Genomic DNA, 20,323 nt, shown 5'->3' with positions numbered 1-20,323 from the left:
CAAGGAGCAGCAGTGGGATTTGAACCAACCACTTCTGGATTGCAAGACCAGTGCTCTAACCACTAGGCCACTCCTTGTGTGTGCAACTTAATTTAATAATTGGCTGTTAACTGGAACTAAATGGCACCATTCATTCATTTAAGTATTTATATACTGCTTAGACCTAAATGGTTTACAGTTTCATTTTACAGGTACTGGGTCTGTCCTTAGTGGGCTCACAATCTAAGTAGTGCATTGTACTACTGTTGTACTTGGGGCAACAGAGGGTTAAGTGACTTGCCCAGGGTCACACAGAGCTGCAGAAGGAATTGAACCTGGTTCCCCAGGATCTCAACCCACTGCCAACCATCAGGCAACAGCAGGAATTAAACCCAGTTCCCCAGGTCCAAAACCCACTACACTAACCATTAGGCCACTCCTCCAGTCCAATTAGTGGGTGCATGCCCAATGCCCTTAGTCACTATTTTAGAAGTTGGGTGCACTAATTCTATCATACTCAACTTCTGGGGGAGGACATGGATGTGAGAGGGTCATGGGCAAGTCAGACGCATGATTAAGTGTTCTGCATGCAGGTTATAAAATACTTGGAGTTACACACCTAACTGCCAGTGGTTAGGCTCGAGCACTTACACCAGCCCTTGGCATGGCATACGTGCATAAAGTTAGGCATGAAACTGTAAACTTACACTAGTATTCTATAATGGCAGTGCCACACAGAACCGCCATTATAGAATTTGCACTTAGCACGCATCATCCAAGCATCTAAAAGATGTGACCTGGATTGGCCACAGTTGGAAACAGGATACTGGGCTTGATGGACCTTCAGTCTGTCCCACTATGGCAATGCTTAAATTCTTATGATCTTATAGAATAGCACTTAGGCAGAATTTTGGCATATATGAACACATATGCTTTTATATGTCATTAATCTAATGATTTAGGTACATAAACAGCATGTAATTGTCAGCACCTACAGTACTTTACAGTATTACCCCTAAGCACAAAAATGGGAATATTTATATCCAGAAAAGCAGTGGCATAGCTGGACCTACTATTTTGGGTGTGCCCACAGTTAACTTGGGTGGGTCATTCCAACTGTCCCCATTCCTTTAGCTCAGCATTTCCTCTGTCTTTCCCACCCCCTCCCAACTCCCTAGGCCCAAAGATCGCATCTGTCCCCTCTCTGAAGCCACCTGTCCTTCCCCTGTATACCTCTGAGATGTGCCAATTGCTGCAGTGATTTATCTTTGCTGCCTGTGCCAGCCCCCACAGGCTTCCCTCTGCTGTGTCTCACCAGTGAAGAATCAGGAAGTGATGTCAGCAAGGGCAGGATGCAGCAGAGAGAAGCCTGCGGGAGCTGGCACAGGCAGCAAAGATGAATTGCTATACCATCCAGGACACCTCTGAAGTACACCAGGGAGGGATAGGAAATTAAGAGAAGGGGCAGATGCTGGGCTGTCACAGGAGGAGAGGAAACGAGGGGAGTGAGGCGCCACCGCTGACTGGGCCTGACCAACTACAGAAAAGGTCAAAAAGATCTAAAATGGGCTGACATGGAAATCTGATTCAAGCCTTTCTCTTCGCTCAGACTTTACTTAAGAGAACAAGATCATCCTAATTCTATATATGGTTCTAATAATTACATGTGTAAATTTGGGCACATGCACAATTTAATTGATAAATGAGCCAATCAGCACGGATAATTTGGTGCTAATTGGCATTAATTTATAATTGCACATGCATCTTTAGGTGCCGGGATCCATGCATAAATTTTATGCGCAGATCCGATAAGGAGACCCAGCCATAGTAGGGGCACAGGTGGATCAGGGGAATTCCTGAAATTTGTATGCAGTTTTACTGAATAAGGGAGACTTGCACCTAATTTAAGCATAAGAATTTACACCAGGTTCTAGTTGGTGTAAATCCTCATGCACAAAATTGGGTGGGGGATGCTAGTCTGTTAACGGCGCCCAACTCTGAACATCATTAGTAGAATAGCGCTTAGTGCTAATTTTTATGTGCCCTGACTTTTGGCACCATGTACAGGATTCAATCCAATGTGCAATGAGATGTCGATCAAAGGTCCATCGAGTCCAGCATCCTGTCTCTAACAGTGGCTAATCCGAAATCCCCCTATCTTCACCCCAGCTTTGGACAGAGATTCAGATTTCATCCAAAGCCTTTGCACACTAGAACTTAAAATACTGCATGTTCCAATTTCAGTAAGCTGTGGAAATAAATAAGCAGTTGGACATGTGTAAATAATTCCACATTTTGCAGTACAGCAATAAATATACTGAGCAAACAGTGATTTTTATCGGTAGAAAGCAGATGAAATGCTACTGTTGTTTGCTTCTAAATTGCTCTGTGCTTTACTGCATGTAGTGGTATATGGAAGCAAAATGGCTCTACTCGCATGACCCCATAACTTACGCATTCCATAACATTTTTATTTTCAATTTTATTTATGTATTATATTTGAGAGAAGCAATTTTGTTAGCCATGAAATAAATTACTAGGACCAACAGACATTTGCAATGATAGCAAAAATGTAATAGGAAAATGTTTTGTGCCCTTGATCTTAAAGTTAATTTTATATAAATCGTTGAGTTTGTTTTTACCTGATGAAAGTAATATAGCTCTCAAAAGCAAGCCAGAAATATATGTCCAATAAAAAGGTATCACCTACAAATATTTTGTTGACCTTTATTTCTAGCTTTACAAATTGTCGTAAATCATTGCTCTCCAAGATCAATACCATTTTGTTTTCTGATGAATTTTTGAACCAGAGTAAGTTTAATCACTCATTCCTGAAAATTATCTTGTTCACTGTGGAGTAATAAACCTGTAATAAGTACATAAGTACATAAGTAGTGCCATACTGGGAAAGACCAAAGGTCCATCTAGCCCAGCATCCTGTCACCGACAGTGGCCAATCCAGGTCAAGGGCACCTGGCACGCTCCCCAAACGTAAAAACATTCCAGACAAGTTATACCTAAAAATGAGGAATTTTTCCAGTCCATTTAATAGCGGTCTATGGACTTGTCCTTTAGGAATCTATCTAACCCCTTTTTAAACTCCGTCAAGCTAACCGCCCGTACCACGTTCTCCGGCAATGAATTCCAGAGTCTAATTACACGTTGGGTGAAGAAAAATTTTCTCCGATTCGTTTTAAATTTACCACACTGTAGCTTCAACTCATGCCCTCTAGTCCTAGTATTTTTGGATAGCGTGAACAGTCGCTTCACATCCACCCGATCCATTCCACTCATTATTTTATACACTTCTATCATATCTCCCCTCAGCCGTCTCTTCTCCAAGCTGAAAAGCCCTAGCCTTCTCAGCCTCTCTTCATAGGAAAGTCGTCCCATCCCCACTATCATTTTCGTCGCCCTTCGCTGTACCTTTTCCAATTCTACTATATCTTTTTTGAGATACGGAGACCAGTACTGAACACAATACTCCAGGTGCGGTCGCACCATGGAGCGATACAACGGCATTATAACATCCGCACACCTGGACTCCATACCCTTCTTAATAACACCCAACATTCTATTCGCTTTCCTAGCCGCAGCAGCACACTGAGCAGAAGGTTTCAGCGTATCATCGACGACGACACCCAGATCCCTTTCTTGATCCGTAACTCCTAACGCGGAACCTTGCAAGACGTAGCTATAATTCGGGTTCCTCTTACCCACATGCATCACTTTGCACTTGTCAACATTGAACTTCATCTGCCACTTGCACGCCCATTCTCCCAGTCTCGCAAGGTCCTCCTGTAATCGTTCACATTCCTCCTGCGACTTGACGACCCTGAATAATTTTGTGTCATCGGCGAATTTAATTACCTCACTAGTTATTCCCATCTCTAGGTCATTTATAAATACATTAAAAAGCAACGGACCCAGCACAGACCCCTGCGGGACCCCACTAACTACCCTCCTCCACTGAGAATACTGGCCACGCAATCCTACTCTCTGCTTCCTATCTTTCAACCAGTTCTTAATCCATAATAATACCCTACCTCCGATTCCATGACTCTGCAATTTCTTCAGGAGTCTTTCGTGCGGCACTTTGTCAAACGCCTTCTGAAAATCCAGATATACAATATCAACCGGCTCCCCATTGTCCACATGTTTGCTTACCCCCTCAAAAAAATGCATTAGATTGGTGAGGCAAGACTTCCCTTCACTAAATCCGTGCTGACTTTGTCTCATCAGTCCATGTTTTTGTATATGCTCTGCAATTTTATTCTTAATAATAGCCTCCACCATCTTGCCCGGCACCGACGTCAGACTCACCGGTCTATAATTTCCCGGATCTCCTCTGGAACCTTTCTTAAAAATCGGAGTAACATTGGCTACCCTCCAGTCTTCCGGTATTACACTCGATTTTAGGGACAGATTGCATATTTCTAACAGTAGCTCCGCAAGTTCATTTTTTAGTTCTATTAATACTCTGGGATGAATACCATCAGGTCCCGGTGATTTACTACTCTTCAGCTTGCTGAACTGACCCATTACATCCTCCAAGGTTACAGAGAATTTGTTTAGTTTCTCCGACTCCCCCGCTTCAAATATTCTTTCCGGCACCGGTGTCCCCCCCAAATCCTCCTCGGTGAAGACCGAAGCAAAGAATTCATTTAATTTCTCCGCTACGGCTTTGTCCTCCTTGATCGCCCCTTTAACACCATTTTCGTCCAGCGGCCCAACCGACTCTTTGGCCGGTTTCCTGCTTTAATGTATCTAAAAAAGTTTTTACTATGTATTTTTGCTTCCAACGCTAATTTCTTCTCAAAGTCCTTTTTTGCCCTCCTTATCTCCGCTTTGCATTTGGCTTGGCATTCCTTATGATCTATCCTGTTACTTGCAGTTGGTTCTCTTCTCCACTTTCTGAAGGATTGTTTTTTGGCTCTAATGATTTCCTTTATCTTACTGTTTAGCCACGCCGGCTGACGTTTAGTCTTTTTTCCCTTTTTTCTAATACGTGGAATATATTTGTCCTGAACCTCCAGGATGGTGTTTTTAAACAGCATCCACGCCTGATGCAAGTTTTTTACTCTGCGAGCTGCTGAATGACTTAATATTAGTTTTATGAAAAGCTGTTGCCTGGGAAATTAAGGGGCCCTTTTACTAAGCCATACTAAAAAGTGGCCTGCACTGTTTTTAGCCTGTGTGCTGAGGCCACTTTTAGTGCAACAGTAAAATGGCCACAGTATTGTTTCTTAAAACATTTGCTATAGCTGTTGAAAAGAAAGGATTTTTTCCATTCTCATCCACACAATGTTTCAGCATAATTATTCCAAGAGAGCGCCAATGATGAAACATACTGCTAGTCATGCCCGCTGGAATGTCCAAATTGCCCTGCAAAGACAGCCAGGCAGATACTCACACCTGAAGATGTTCCAACTTTCATAGCCAGGACCAAACGTTTCGCAGTGGGACAGCCAAGCAGCTGTTTTTAGCATACTTGGGGTCCTGTTTACTAAGGTGCGTTAGTGTTTTTAGCACGCCTACACTTAGCGCACGGCACGCGTTAACCATGTAGGTGCCTATAGGGATATTGTAGGCACATACATGGTTAACGGGCGCTAAAAATGTTAATGCACCTACAACGCTGCTTAGTAAACATGGCCGTTAGGCAGCATCTTAGATGCAGCATGAAGCACATAGCTCAGAGTCAAGGGTGCAACAGTGGCGTTCTGACCCTAGCTGACACCTGGGGCGGATCGCCGATGCGACCCCCCCCCCCCCCCAGCGAAATGACACCTCTCCCCCCACCCCCGGCGAAATGACACCCCCCGTGTGCACGCCGCTGGGGGGGGGAGGGTGCCGTGGCACGTGCCTGTTGCCCTGTCTCCGAGTTCACAATTCGCATGTGTTCACTGCTCCCTCTGAGTCTGCCCTGGAACAGGAAGTAACCTGTTCCAGGGCAGACTCAGAGGGAGCAGTGAACACATGCGAATTGCTAACTCAGAGACAGGGCAACAAGCGCGCCATGGCACCCCCCCAGCGGCGTGTACCCAAGGCAGACCGCCCCCACTGCCCCCCTTGGTACGCCACCGGGGTGCAAATAGACTTTATTCATATGGCAAGCATGTATAGCAATCCGTTTGCTTGAGCCAATCAGCAATTTGTTGTAGATCACAAGCTTTGCAACAAAGGTCTAAATCAGGTAATCCCAGGCCACCCTGTCTCATTGCCAGTGGCGTAGCCAAGGGTGGGCCTGGGTGGGCCCAGTCCCACCTACTTTGGGCTCAGGCCCACCCAGTAGCAGCACACCTATGAAGTGTCTGGCAGGGATTCCCAAGCCCCACCAGTCGAAAATTCCTGTCCTTCCTGCATACCAGCCTTCCCTCTGATGTATTCCTGCCTATGCAGAAACAGGAAGTTGCATCAGAGGGAAGGCTGTGGAGCCAACATGAGCAATGTGTGTATTATTTACTGCTTGCTGCCAGTGAAAAGCTGCTATTTAAAAGGTATGGGGGGAGGGGGATGTTTGAGAGACCATATAGCATGCAGGCGAGAGAGGGAGAGACCAAATCACTTGTGGGTCAGGGCGGAGTTCTTCTGCCCACCCATCTTGGGCCCAGGCCCACCCAAAATTGGGTGTCTGGCTACGCCCCTGCTCATTGCACAAGTCAACTGATGATAAGCGAATTATGCCTAATGTCCTCTCCACAAAAAGGCAAGCACATGCTGTTGTAGTAGCAATTTATCTCTCCTATGAAGAGACAAGGGGATAGTCTGAAACACATATAGACATTTAGGCAAGAGCCCCATACAGAATAGTGCAAGTCTACCCATCATAGACAGAGGAAGATTCGCCCAATTATGTAACAGATTTCTGGTATAGTCCAACAAAGGCTTAATGTTAACCTCATACAATTTATCTAATGTCTTGGGCAATTGAACTCCCAAATAACAGTAGAGTCTCCTCCCCATTGAAAAGGGAGGTATAGGTATAGAAACCATTTTTTAATAGTTCAGTAAAACCTTCAACAGTGCCAAAGGAAATCAACTAACTGTAATAATGCAGGGATAGAATTCAAAGGCTGATGTTAACAAAATAAAATATTATCCTCAAAAGCCACTATTTCAATGTAGGTCCACCCAGGGGCGTATCTGGAATCCGGCGGTAGGGGGGGCCAGAGCCAGAGAGGGGGGGCACATTTTTGCCTCCCTTCCCCCCCCCCCCCCCCCGCCGCCGCCGCCTCTCTCCACCCCCTCTCTCCACCCCCTCCCCGCCGTCAACCCTCCCCCGTTGCTTACTTTTGCTGGCGGGGGGCCCCAACCCCCGCCAGCCGAGGTCCGACCCGCAATCTCCATATTTCGTCTTCCTCCGTGGCCATGTGCTTCAAGGAAGTAACGCTGCAGTGCTGATTCGTTGAATCCAGTTCGGCGTCTGACATCGCTGCGACGTCAGACGCCGAACTGGATTCAACGAATCAGCACCGCAGCGTTACTTCCTTGAAGCATATGGCCACGGAGGAAGACGAAATATGGAGATTGCGGGTCGGACCTCGGCTGGCGGGGGTTGGGGCCCCCCGCCAGCAAAAGTAAGCAGCGGGGGAGGGTTGACGGCGGGGAGGGGGGCCAGGGCGAAATCTGCGGGGGCCCAGGCCCCTGTGGCCCCACGCAGATATGCCCCTGGGTCCACCCAAGGAAAGAAGAACTGAAGTCCAAGTTTATGCCTTTACTGCAGTGGCGTACCAAGGGGGGGGCGGTGGGGGCTGTCCGCCCCGGGTGCACGCCGCTGGGGGGTGCCGCGGCGTGCGCCTGCTGCGCGAGTTTGCTAACTTCTCTCGTTCGCTGCAGCTCCCTCTGCCCCGGAACAGGTTACTTCCTGTTCCGGGGCAGAGGGAGCTGCAGCGAACGAGCAAAGTTAGTAAACTCGCAGCAGGTGCACACTGCGGCACCCCCCCCCCCCCCCCAGCGGCATGCACCCAGGGAGGGGGCTCTTTTACGGGGGGGTCCTCGCTGCATCGGGGGGGCGCTGCACCCGGGGGGCGGGGCGCCGCCCCGGGTGTCCACCCCCCTAGGAACGCCACTGCTTTACTGAAAGCATTTACAGTGGGGGAAATAAGTATTTGATCCCTTGCTGATTTTGTAAGTTTGCCCACTGACAAAGACATGAGCAGCCCATAATTGAAGGGTAGGTTATTGGTAACAGTGAGAGATAGCACATCACAAATTAAATCCGGAAAATCACATTGTGGAAAGTATATGAATTTATTTGCATTCTGCAGAGGGAAATAAGTATTTGATCCCCCACCAACCAGTAAGAGATCTGGCCCCTACAGACCAGGTAGATGCTCCAAATCAACTCGTTACCTGCATGACAGACAGCTGTCGGCAATGGTCACCTGTATGAAAGACACCTGTCCACAGACTCAGTGAATCAGTCAGACTCTAACCTCTACAAAATGGCCAAGAGCAAGGAGCTGTCTAAGGATGTCAGGGACAAGATCATACACCTGCACAAGGCTGGAATGGGCTACAAAACCATCAGTAAGACGCTGGGCGAGAAGGAGACAACTGTTGGTGCCATAGTAAGAAAATGGAAGAAGTACAAAATGACTGTCAATCGACAAAGATCTGGGGCTCCACGCAAAATCTCACCTCGTGGGGTATCCTTGATCATGAGGAAGGTTAGAAATCAGCCTACAACTACAAGGGGGGAACTTGTCAATGATCTCAAGGCAGCTGGGACCACTGTCACCACGAAAACCATTGGTAACACATTACGACATAACGGATTGCAATCCTGCAGTGCCCGCAAGGTCCCCCTGCTCCGGAAGGCACATGTGACGGCCCGTCTGAAGTTTGCCAGTGAACACCTGGATGATGCCGAGAGTGATTGGGAGAAGGTGCTGTGGTCAGATGAGACAAAAATTGAGCTCTTTGGCATGAACTCAACTCGCCGTGTTTGGAGGAAGAGAAATGCTGCCTATGACCCAAAGAACACCGTCCCCACTGTCAAGCATGGAGGTGGAAATGTTATGTTTTGGGGGGTGTTTCTCTGCTAAGGGCACAGGACTACTTCACCGCATCAATGGGAGAATGGATGGGGCCATGTACCGTACAATTCTGAGTGACAACCTCCTTCCCTCCGCCAGGGCCTTAAAAATGGGTCGTGGCTGGGTCTTCCAGCACGACAATGACCCAAAACATACAGCCAAGGCAACAAAGGAGTGGCTCAGGAAGAAGCACATTAGGGTCATGGAGTGGCCTAGCCAGTCACCTGACCTTAATCCCATTGAAAACTTATGGAGGGAGCTGAAGCTGCGAGTTGCCAAGCGACAGCCCAGAACTCTTAATGATTTAGAGATGATCTGCAAAGAGGAGTGGACCAAAATTCCTCCTGACATGTGTGCAAACCTCATCATCAACTACAGAAGACGTCTGACCGCTGTGCTTGCCAACAAGGGTTTTGCCACCAAGTATTAGGTCTTGTTTGCCAGAGGGATTAAATACTTATTTCCCTCTGCAGAATGCAAATAAATTCATATACTTTCCACAATGTGATTTTCCGGATTTAATTTGTGATGTGCTATCTCTCACTGTTACCAATAACCTACCCTTCAATTATGGGCTGCTCATGTCTTTGTCAGTGGGCAAACTTACAAAATCAGCAAGGGATCAAATACTTATTTCCCCCACTGTACCTGCTGTGACCTGGCTGAGGTTTGACAGCAGTGCATCTGCTTGCGTTGTGTTAAGAGTCACATCATTTAGGCATCTGCTGTTTGCGCTGGTTTTTTCCAATCTATTATACACCACAAGTTTTCCATTTTTAGAGTTGCTCCTTTCAGTAGGTTTCAAATTAGCCCCTGACACAGCCCTTGGTGGGCAAAACACGGCCTGTGTCGGGCAATTTGTTTACATGCGGTGTCTTCAATAAAATCTTTCTGATGTTATATTGATCTGCTGGCTTCTTTTTCCATATTGGATTTTGCAGATCGTTTGCCTTGTTGTTTTTTGCGATCCACCTAGGGTAACACCATGAATAGCTGGAACAATGTGTATGCTATTCAATAAAGGCTCCAAAAATAACATAAATAGTAAGGGGAAAGGGGACACCCTTGACGGGTGCCCCATTGCACCAAAAAAGTGGAAGATATCACTCCACTGACCTATATCGCTGCTTGTGGCTCCTGATACAAGGTATGAATGGTCTGCAAGAAAAGAACCCTGAAAACCAAACTTCTCTAGGACTCGAAAAAGAAAAGAACACAAAACCAAATCAAAGGTCTTTTCTGCATCACAACTAAGAGCCAGGGCCTCAGTCCTATGCAAATTACAATATTCCCAAGCTAATAAAATCTTCCATACATTAAATATAGAATGCTGACCTCAAACAAAACCCACTTGATCTTGATGCAGCAAACGAGGTGAAATGTGACTGATCTGCAGAGCCAGAATCTTAGTAAGAATTTTGCATTCCACATTTGACAGCAGTATTGACCTGTAGGACATGACTAAATTCAGATCTTTGCCAGGCTTTGGAATGAGAGTAATCAAGGCCTGATTACTATCTTGCAGAAAGGTACCTTGGGCTAAAACCTGATAAAAATACAATTAAAAAACCGGCGAGACCTGAGATTCCAACAACTTGAAAAAATTCACTAGAATAACCAACAGGTCCAGCTGATTTATTCAGGGCCAAGGAACGTATGACCGATTTAATCACTTCCACCAAAATAGGTGCATTAAGCACCTCTAAATCTACTGCCAACAACTGCGGCAAATCCAAGGACTCTAAAGAAAACCCGCCAGAAGAGTCCTCTGTCGGAGCTGAATAAAAACTTTGAAAATAGTCATTAAAATATTGAGCTATATCCTTTGGCACTGTATGGAGACCCCCCCCCCCCCCCCCCCCCCGCATCATCACAAATAGTAGACATCATTCTAGGACCCAGCCAAGGCTGGAGAAGATGATAGAGCAAAGTGCCCACCTTATTCCCATGGACACATAACTTGAATTTATAGTAAGTATTCTCTTTCTTACTTCACTCATGCAGTTTGGTGTTTAGCAAAGATTGAATGGTCAACATACTGTCCTGATTAGCCTGTGTCAGGTCTTGAATATAATGCCTACGTTCTTAAGCCAGAGTTGCTATCAATTTTAGAGTGGCCTGATTAAGCTGTTTATGTCTATGTGCCACACAAGCAATAACTACTTAAAACTACTTTTGCAGTCTACCAAAAAGGAGGGGGTCATCCTTGTATTCAGAATTATGATAACAATATGAATCCCATTTTTCTATAAAATATTTTTGAAAATGGACGTACTTATATAAATATTTAGGGAAAAGCCATCTTGGGATATACTGATAGAGGCCCCTTGAAAACCCACCCATATTTATAAATGATCAGATAGCTTAGGCTCCCCTTTTTGCACACGTGCAAACCAATCTCTGGCAACAAAATATAGTTCAATCTGGAAGCAACATTGTGTGCTCTAGCAAAGTGAGTAAAATTATTGTCCATGGGATGCAAGGCACACCAAACATCTACAAAATCCAATGACGCAGTAAAAACGGTAAACCTCTCATAGGATTACTAGGTTGAGACGATGCAGGGAGTCTATCCACACTAGGATCCATAACCACATTGAACTCCACACAAATGAAAAGAGGTAAAGTGCCAAAAGCCAAACATTTGTTCATTACAGCCAACAGAAAAGCATGACCATGAACAGTAGAAGAGTAGACATTTACCACAATAATATCAATACCTTGCCAACGCAGTTGAAATATGGCATAATGACCCGCTGGATCCAGCAAGTGATGCACCACCGTGCAAGGAAATGATTTGCAAATAAGTATGGCCACTCTAGCATGGTGCTCCCCCAAAGACACCACCACCACCTCTCATACCCAGTCAAGCTTCAACTTAAGGTGTTCCTCAGCAGAAAGCCAAGTTTCCTGAAGTCAGGCCAATTGAATCTTAGCACGCCTCAAGGCAGTTAAAATTTTATAGTGCTTCAGGGGAGATCCTATGCCAAAGACATTCCACGATGCCAAACGCATAAAATCCATCATGGAACATGGATTCATACAGCAATATCAAAGTGTCCAGTGCCCAGCCCCCACTGGACCCCTCAAGAACCCAATACCTGCAATAATAAATGATAACAGTATTACACTCATCCTGCAAAAATACCAAAAATGACAATAATTCTCCTCCCAAGAGAAATAGCTCACAACATTCAGAATTACTATTCCCAAAACCTCCCCCACCCTGAACCTCCCTCTGCAGTCAAAAACATAAAATGCATAGATTACTCATGCTGAATCTCCCAAACACAAACCCAGCATTCATACAATACATATCTGATGAAAGTATTATCACTCCTTTCTCTGCATCAAAAAAGGATTGCAACATAATCCAGCAATTTGTATATAGTACCAAGCAGTCAGTCAATACCTCTGGAGGTAGACGCTGAGGCTTGGTCATCCAAAAGGGCCAGCAGGTGGCTAGTTGCCACCTCAGGGGTGGCAAAATAGCACAGTAAACCATTATGAATAAACCTGAGTCATGTTGGATGTTGAAGCACAAAGCGAACATTTTTTTCTACCAATATCTTGTAAATGTTCTTGTAAGCACACTGTTTTGATGCCACTTCTGCGGAATAATCCAGGAACAATAAAATTTTAGAGCCTTGATATTTTAATTCTTTCAGCTGATGATACTGGCGCAAAATAAGATCTTTATGGCCGGAATGCATGACGCAGGCTATAATTGTACATGACCTCCGTCTCCCAAAGCACAACAGATTAGTCTTTGCGCACATTCCACTCACAGCTTCCTCAATGTATTCTCAGGCATAACATAGTAACATGTGGTAACATAGTAGATGATGACAGATAAAGACCTGTAAAGTCCATCCAATCTACCCCAGGGGATTGCCATGGGAGGGCCCGGGTGGCCCTAGGCCCACCCAACCTCAGTTCAGGCCCACCTGAAAATTCTGACACCCTTATGGCTGGCAGGGATCCTCAAGCCCCGCCAGCTGAAGATGTCCTTCGGCAGCCAGAACAAGTGATTTTCCTACCTGCTTCAGCTAACGGTACTTTTCACCCATTGCCACATTACCAACCACCCCCACACCTTATGCACATGCTTGTTTTTTGCGCATGCCTGAAAACCGAGCATGTGGCACAGTGGCAATGGGTGGTTGTAGTAGATAGGAAAATCACTTGTTCTGGCCGCCGGAGGACATCTTCAGCTGACGGATCTTGTGGATCCCCTGCCAGCTCAGGTATTTATTTTATTCTTTGAAGTCAGTGGTGCGGGGTATGGGCAAAAAAGCACATGTGCGCAGGGGGGGGGGGTTGTTTGCGGGGCAGAAGGAGCATGCAGGAGGGATTGTATGCCCACCTAGTTTGGGCTCAGGTCCACCCAGAATACTATGTCTGGCTACGCTACTGATCTGCTGCCAGCAAGATAAACTCATTACATAAGGTATGATGTGATACTTCATATGTATACCTGATCTTGATTTGTCCTGGCCATTTTTAGGACATAGACCATATAAGTCTGCCTGAAATAGTCCTTGTTTTAAAACTTCAGAAGTTGTCATCAAAGCCCCTGAAAAGCTCCACTCTAACCCATCCAAATTGATTCAACCATGATCAGGGCACAAACCAGAGAAGTCTGCCCAGCACTGGCCTTGTTCTCCAACTTCTGAAACTGAATCTGTCCAGCTACGATCAGGACACAGACTGTAGAAGTCTGCCCAGCACAGACGGCAGCAACTCCCTTTGTCATAAAGCTTCCAAGAATTCCACAAGCTCAGCCTCTTTGACTGTCTCTTGAAGCACACAAGGCAACGATTATTGTGTCGTGACCTATTTTCAAGGTCTTCTAGCTTAGTCTCACAGTGCAGTATTCAAGGTAAATAGCTCCTCCTGTGCCTTCCCACTGAGTCCTCCACCTCACTGATATGTTTCTCACACTCCGTCATCCTGCCACCGAATTCTTTCACAGTTTGGGACAGTGCGGAAAACTGCTCTGTGAGGCCATCAAATTGAGACTTCAATGAGCTTACTACTGTCTCCATAATGTACTGCACCATATCTGGTGCAGTCCCCTTGCCTCCATCTGCACAGGCCGTCTTCTTCTCCATGTCCTTTTTAAAAACTTTACTGGACATCATCTGTGCTGATTTCCACACAAATTTGTCCATAGAACAATTAAGAAATAAAAGGAACAGAAAAAGAGAATATTGTAGAGAGTTTATTCAGCTAGGGCCCGTCTCCACAGAGGGAACTGGGGAGCTCCAGCAAAATGCTGCCTGCTCCTTCAGCACATCACGTGATCTAAAATGACCCTCTTTAATTGCGTTAGTAAGTGAAATTAATGAAGAATTAAAAGAATTTTCAGCCAGAGATAATTTTCTATAACCTCTACAGCCAATTTGGTTATAATAACTCTCCCCCCCCCCTTTCTAAAATTATGTCAAATGACAGTTGCAAGTAAGATATAGCAGATAGGCCCCGCCCTAGAAAGGGAAATTGAAATGGGATACTGCCTTTCTGTGGTTTTTGCAACTACATTCAAAGCAGTTTACATAGTATATACAGGTACTTATTTGTACCCGGGGCAATGGAGGGTTAAGTGATTTGCCCAGAGTCACAAGGAGCTGCAGTGGGAATTGAACCCAGTTCCCCAGGATCAATGTCTGCTCACTAACCACTAGGCTACTCCTCTACTCACGCTTGCAATTAAAGTTGGTCCTGACACAGTGGTGGGCAAAATGATTTGCTCAGGGCCTCAAGGAGTGTCACTGTCGCCTGGATTTGCACCCTAGCTTCACTGGTCCATAACCCATTGCCCTACCCGCTATGCCACTAAGTGGGAGAGTGATGTGAAATGAAAGTAGATACTTGCAAATGTACCCAATACACAATTTCATCCAATTTAAAGCCATCAGATACTTTGCTGAGTGCGGAAATGATTTATGTGCTTGATAATTCACTGCAAATAACATTTCATTGTAATTAAAGTACAATTACGCCAATACTCATATAACGATTAAATCAAGTGAATGAGGACATACTGATGACTAAATGGGATACTTATGTTTATAAAAAATGTCTGAAGTTAATAAAGCAAGCATATTGTATTTCATGTTTCTAATTAGATAATGAATGTAAAAAATCCTTGTTAATCTGAAGGTTTTTAATAGTGCAGTAGAACGCCACAATGCACCTTCCTATAGAGCAAGGGTGGGCAACCTTGGTCCTCGAGGGCCACAACCCAGTCAGGTTTTCAGAATTTCCTCAATGAATATGCCTGAGATCTATTTGCATACAATGGAGGCAGTGCATACAAATAGATCGCATGCATATTCATTGGGGAAATGCTGAAAACCTGACTGGGTTGTCTCCTTTGAGGACAGAGGTTGCCCACCCCTGCTATAGAGTATCAACCAAACCAACGTGCCTGTGTGTGTAAACACTAACCTCCTAATTCTATAAAAAGCACTAAAAATGAAGGCGCATGCCCAATTTGTGTACACATTTTAATTGAATAACAAGCTAATTAGTGCCAATAATTGGCTTTTTAAAATGCAATTATTGGCACTAATTAGATTCAATTAACATTTACATATGTAAATTTAAGCACGGGATCTGTCTAAATTTTACACGCAAGTCAGAAAAGGGGGCGCAGAAATGAGAGGGCCATGGGCAGATCAGGGTGGATCAGAGGCGTGACTTTTAGTTATGTGCATAATTATAGAATAAGGGGGCTTTGCACCTAAATGTAGGCATCAGCATTTGCACCACATTTTTGTTGGTGTAAATGGCCACACCTAAAGGTAGGCACAACCCCTGGGCTTAAGCGCTATTCTATAAACCATGCCTAACTTTAGGTGTGGTTTATAGAATACCGCTATGAGCTTTTTTGGTGCCAATTTTTTAGGCGCTAAAAAAGTATTTCCATGTAATTTCATTGAGTGTACCCTAGTCTTTGTACTTTTTGAAAGAGTAAAAAATCAATTCACGTTTACCCATTCTACACCACTCAGGATTTTATAGACCTCAATCATATCGTCCCTCAGTCATCTCTTTTCCAATCTGCTAATCTCTTTAGCCTTTCCTCATATGGGTGCACTTCCATCTCCTTTATCATTCTGGTCACTCTTCTTTGAACCTTTTCTAATTCCACTATATCTCTTTTGAGATAGGGTGACCAGAATTGAATACAATACTCAAGGTGAGGTCACACCATGGAGCGATACAGAGGCATTATAATATTCTTGGTCTTATTTTACTTCCCTTTCCTAATAATTCCTAGCATCTTGTTTGCTTTTTTTTTAATGCTGCCGCATACTAGAGAAAAAATTTCAGCGCATTGTCTACAATGACACCTAGATCTTTTTCTTGAGTGCTGACTCCTAAGGTGGAACCTAGCATCAGGTAACTATAATCTGGATTATTCTTTCCAATGTGCATCACTTTGCATTTGTCCACGTTAAATTTCATCTGCCATTTGGATGCCCTGTCTTCCAACTTCCTATGGTCTTCCTGCAATTTTTCACAGTCCGCATGTGTTTTAACAACTTTGAATAGTTTTATGTCATCCACAAATTTAATCACCTAACTTGTCATTCCAATTTCCATATTATTTATAAATATGTTAAATAGCACCAGTCCCAGTACTGATCCCTGCAGCACTCCACTATTCACCCTTCTCCATCGAGAGGAATAACCATTTAACCCTACCCTCTGTTTTCTGTCCAATAGCCAATTCCTTATCCACACCAGAATATTTCCTCCTAACCCATGTGCATGCAACTTAATTGACAAATGAGCAGTTAATTGGCAATAATTGTGGGCTAATTGATAACAATTAATACTTATGTGCACATCTTCCTAGTCGGGATTCTATAAAGATGTACAAGTAAATTGTCCATGCAGATCTGAAAAGGTGGCATGGCCATGGAAGGGTCATGGGTGGATCAGGGGCATTCCTAGAAATTTTACGCAGTGTTATAAATTATGGCAGACCTGCAACTAATTTAGCCATGAAGATTTACATCACGTTTTAGTTGGTGTAAATCCTTGCGCCCAAAATGGGTGCAGATCTTGGCACTAAGCGCTTCTATTAATGGCACCCAAATTTGGGCACCCTTTATAGAATAGCACTTACCCCCAAATTCTATATATGGCACCTTAAGTTGTGTAGATGTAGAAAAAACAGTGAGGAAAATACAAAGGAGGATGCTAAAGAGCTTTATTGAAATTAAAAACGACCCGACACAGCCATTTTGTCAAGGAGAAAAGATTGGAGGAAGATTTATATTACCCAATAATTGGGCATCAATTCTCATCGGTGTATCAAAACACACTGCTACACCCAGATTGATTAAGACCTCTGAGGCAGGCCTTTTGGGCCGAAACACGGCCGTGTCGGGTCGTTTTTAATTTCAATAAAGCTCTTTGGCATCCTCCTTTGTTTTTTCCTCACTGTTTTTTCTACATCTCACGGTACATGAGGTATTTTACCTCCTTTTTTGGCTGACCTTAAGTTGTGTGCATTAATTTGGCCGCATGACCAAATTGGTGCACAACTTAATTGATTAACAAGCCAATCAGCACCAATAATTGGTACTTAAGAACCAATTAGCAGCACTAATTGGCTTTTAAACTAGAATTAACACACACAACTTTCTAGGAGTATTCTATAACACGGTGCATTTGAATTCTAATGCATGCAGTCAAAAAAAGCCTTGGCCATGGGCGGATGTGGTCCCTTTGCACAAGAGTGGAAATAAGGAGAAGGTTGGGAATTACAGACCTGTCAGGCTGACCTCGGTGCTGAGTAAACTAATGGAAACACTTCTAAAGTGGAGAATTGTGAGGTTTCTCAAACTGAATGGAATGCAGGACGTGAGGCAACAAGGCAGGTCATGTCAGACGAATCTGATTTTTTCAACTGGGTGACCAAACAGTTGGACGTGAGAGGGGCTCTGGATATGGTGAATTTGGATTTCAGCAAGGCCTTTGACACGGTTCCGCACAGGCGACTCATAAATAAACTGAGTTCCCTCAGTATGGGACCTAGAGTAACTGACTGGGTTAAAAATTGGTTGAACGGAAGGAGACAGAGGGTAGTGGTAAATGGAGCTTGCTCTGAAGATAAGGATCTTATAAGTGGAATACTGCAAGAATTGATCCTAGGGCCGGATCTTTTTAACAACTTTGTGAGTGATGCAGAAGGGCTGCCTAGTAAGGTTTACCTCTTTGCGGATGATACCAAACTCTGCAACAGGGTGGATACCCCACAGGGTGTGGATAACACGAGGAAGGACTAGCAAAGCTTGAGGAATGGACTAATGTTTGGCAACTAAGATTTAATGCTAAAAAATGCAGGGTCATGCACTTGGGTCACAAGAGTCCGAGGGAACGGTACAATATAGGAGATGAAGTACTTCTGTGTACAAAGAAAGAAAGGGACTTGGGGATGATTGTATCTGATGACCTTAAAGTGGCCAAACAGGTAGAAAAAGCGATCGTCAAAGCCAGAAGGATGCTTGGGTGCATAAGAAGAGAGATGACCAGCAGGAAGAAAAAGGTGATGGTGCCCTTGAATAAGTCTCTGGTGAGGCCCCATTTAGAGTACTGTGTGCAATTCTGGAGACAGCACCTACGGAAAGATATAAGCAGGATGGAGTTGGTCCAGAGGTCGGCTACAAAATTTGTAAGCGGTCTTGGACCTAAAACATATAAGGACAGGCTTATGAACCTCAACATGTATATGCTGGAAGAGAGGAGGGAAAGAGGAGATATGATAAAAATGTTTAAATATCTCAGTGGAGGAGTGGCCTAGTGGTTAGGGTGGTGGACTCTGGTCCTGGGAAACTGAGGAACTGAGTTCGATTCCCACTTCAGGCACAGCTCCTTGTGACTCTGGGCAAGTCACTTAACCCTCCATTGCCCCAGGTACCTGTATATGTAAGCCGCATTGAGCCTGCCATGAGTGGGAAAGCGTGGGGTACAAATGTAACTAAAATAAAATAAATATACAGGAAGAGAGCCTTTTCAAATGAAGGAAAACGCTGGAATGAGGGGGCATACGATGAAGTTAAGAGGAAATAGGCTTAGGAGGAATCTAAGAAAGTATTAATTTATGGAAAGTGTGGTGGACATGTGGAATTGCCTCCCGGTGGAGGTTGTGGAGACGAGGACTGTGTCACAGTTTAAGAAAGCATAGGACAAGCATGTGAGATCCCTTAGGAAAAAGGAGGAGTTAAGGGTTACGGAGGACAGGCAAAGTGAATGGGCTATTTGGCCTTTATCTGCCATCATATTTCTATGTTTCTAAGGTCCATCCAATGGAATGAATGATTAGAACTTAGTCTAGATGAATGAGAAACCAATTGAATAACCTGAAATGGTATCTTAAAAATAATACAACAGGCTTTAAATAACATTTGCGCTTGCAAAGGCATCCAGTGCAACTCCCTCAACAAGGAAGACACATGATCCAACTTAATGCTCCTGAAAATCAAATGAGCTGCCATGTTTTACAACAATTGTAGGCGATTCCTTAATTTCATTGAAATACTCAAATATAAAATGTTACAATAATCCAGCTGAGTTAAGATAAAATTCTGTACCAAGAATCTAAATTGATGCTCATGAAAATAGGATCAAAAAGATTGTAATTGTCTTAGCTGGAGATAAATGCTCCTAAATAAGCAACCAATCTGTGCTTCAAACATCAAAGATGAGTCCAATAATATTCCTAACATCCTAGATAACCACTCGACCTTCAAACTAACATTATGTCCTATTTGAATGGCATCTGGTATACATTCCACATGGTTAGTAAACCAAAGGACCTTGATTTTGTTTGCATTTAGCTTTAACATATTAGATAATGCCCAACCTTTTGAGCTTTTTTATTGCTTTTTCTTGGCGTCCTGCTCTGTACTAGGTACTTAGTTTGTCTTCAGAATGGAATTTTCACTACTTGATTATGGTAATTCTTTGTATTTGAACTAACAGTTAAACAATTGTCTAAGCTTCATATGATTCCAAAATTCTGCAGCTAGAATGATTTTTCATTGTTTCTCCTCTGTTGGCCAGGTTACATTGAATACCAGTTTGAGCTAGAATTCACTTAAAAGTATTATGTTCTGCAGATTTTTTGAATGGTTTTAAGATTTTAAAAACCTTTACTTCATCCAGATCATGTAATTTCTTGATTTTGGCACTTCCGTCAGTAAAATTTATTCACTTTAAAGCATTATTCTACATCTTTTTTTTTTTTTGGTGCTACTCTTCTTTGGAATGGTTTACCAGTA

The 20,323-nt window shown here is 44.0% G+C and overlaps 1 long non-coding RNA gene across 1 annotated transcript; it reads left to right on the top strand.

Annotated features, from left to right (window-relative positions):
* The first annotated feature begins 1,873 nt into the window (after nt 1–1,873).
* On the top strand, nt 1,874–17,114 carry LOC115462734. The gene is made up of 3 exons (XR_003940939.1): nt 1,874–1,942; nt 13,263–13,267; nt 17,097–17,114. It is a non-coding gene; the product is annotated as an uncharacterized LOC115462734 (long non-coding RNA).
* The last annotated feature ends 3,209 nt before the right edge of the window (nt 17,115–20,323 follow it).

The sequence above is a fragment of the Microcaecilia unicolor genome, chromosome 2 (assembly GCF_901765095.1).
Source record: "Microcaecilia unicolor chromosome 2, aMicUni1.1, whole genome shotgun sequence".
NCBI lineage: Eukaryota > Metazoa > Chordata > Amphibia > Gymnophiona > Siphonopidae > Microcaecilia > Microcaecilia unicolor.
The sequence above is the reverse complement of the archived record's forward strand: the minus strand, read 5'-3'. Positions and strand labels throughout refer to the sequence as shown.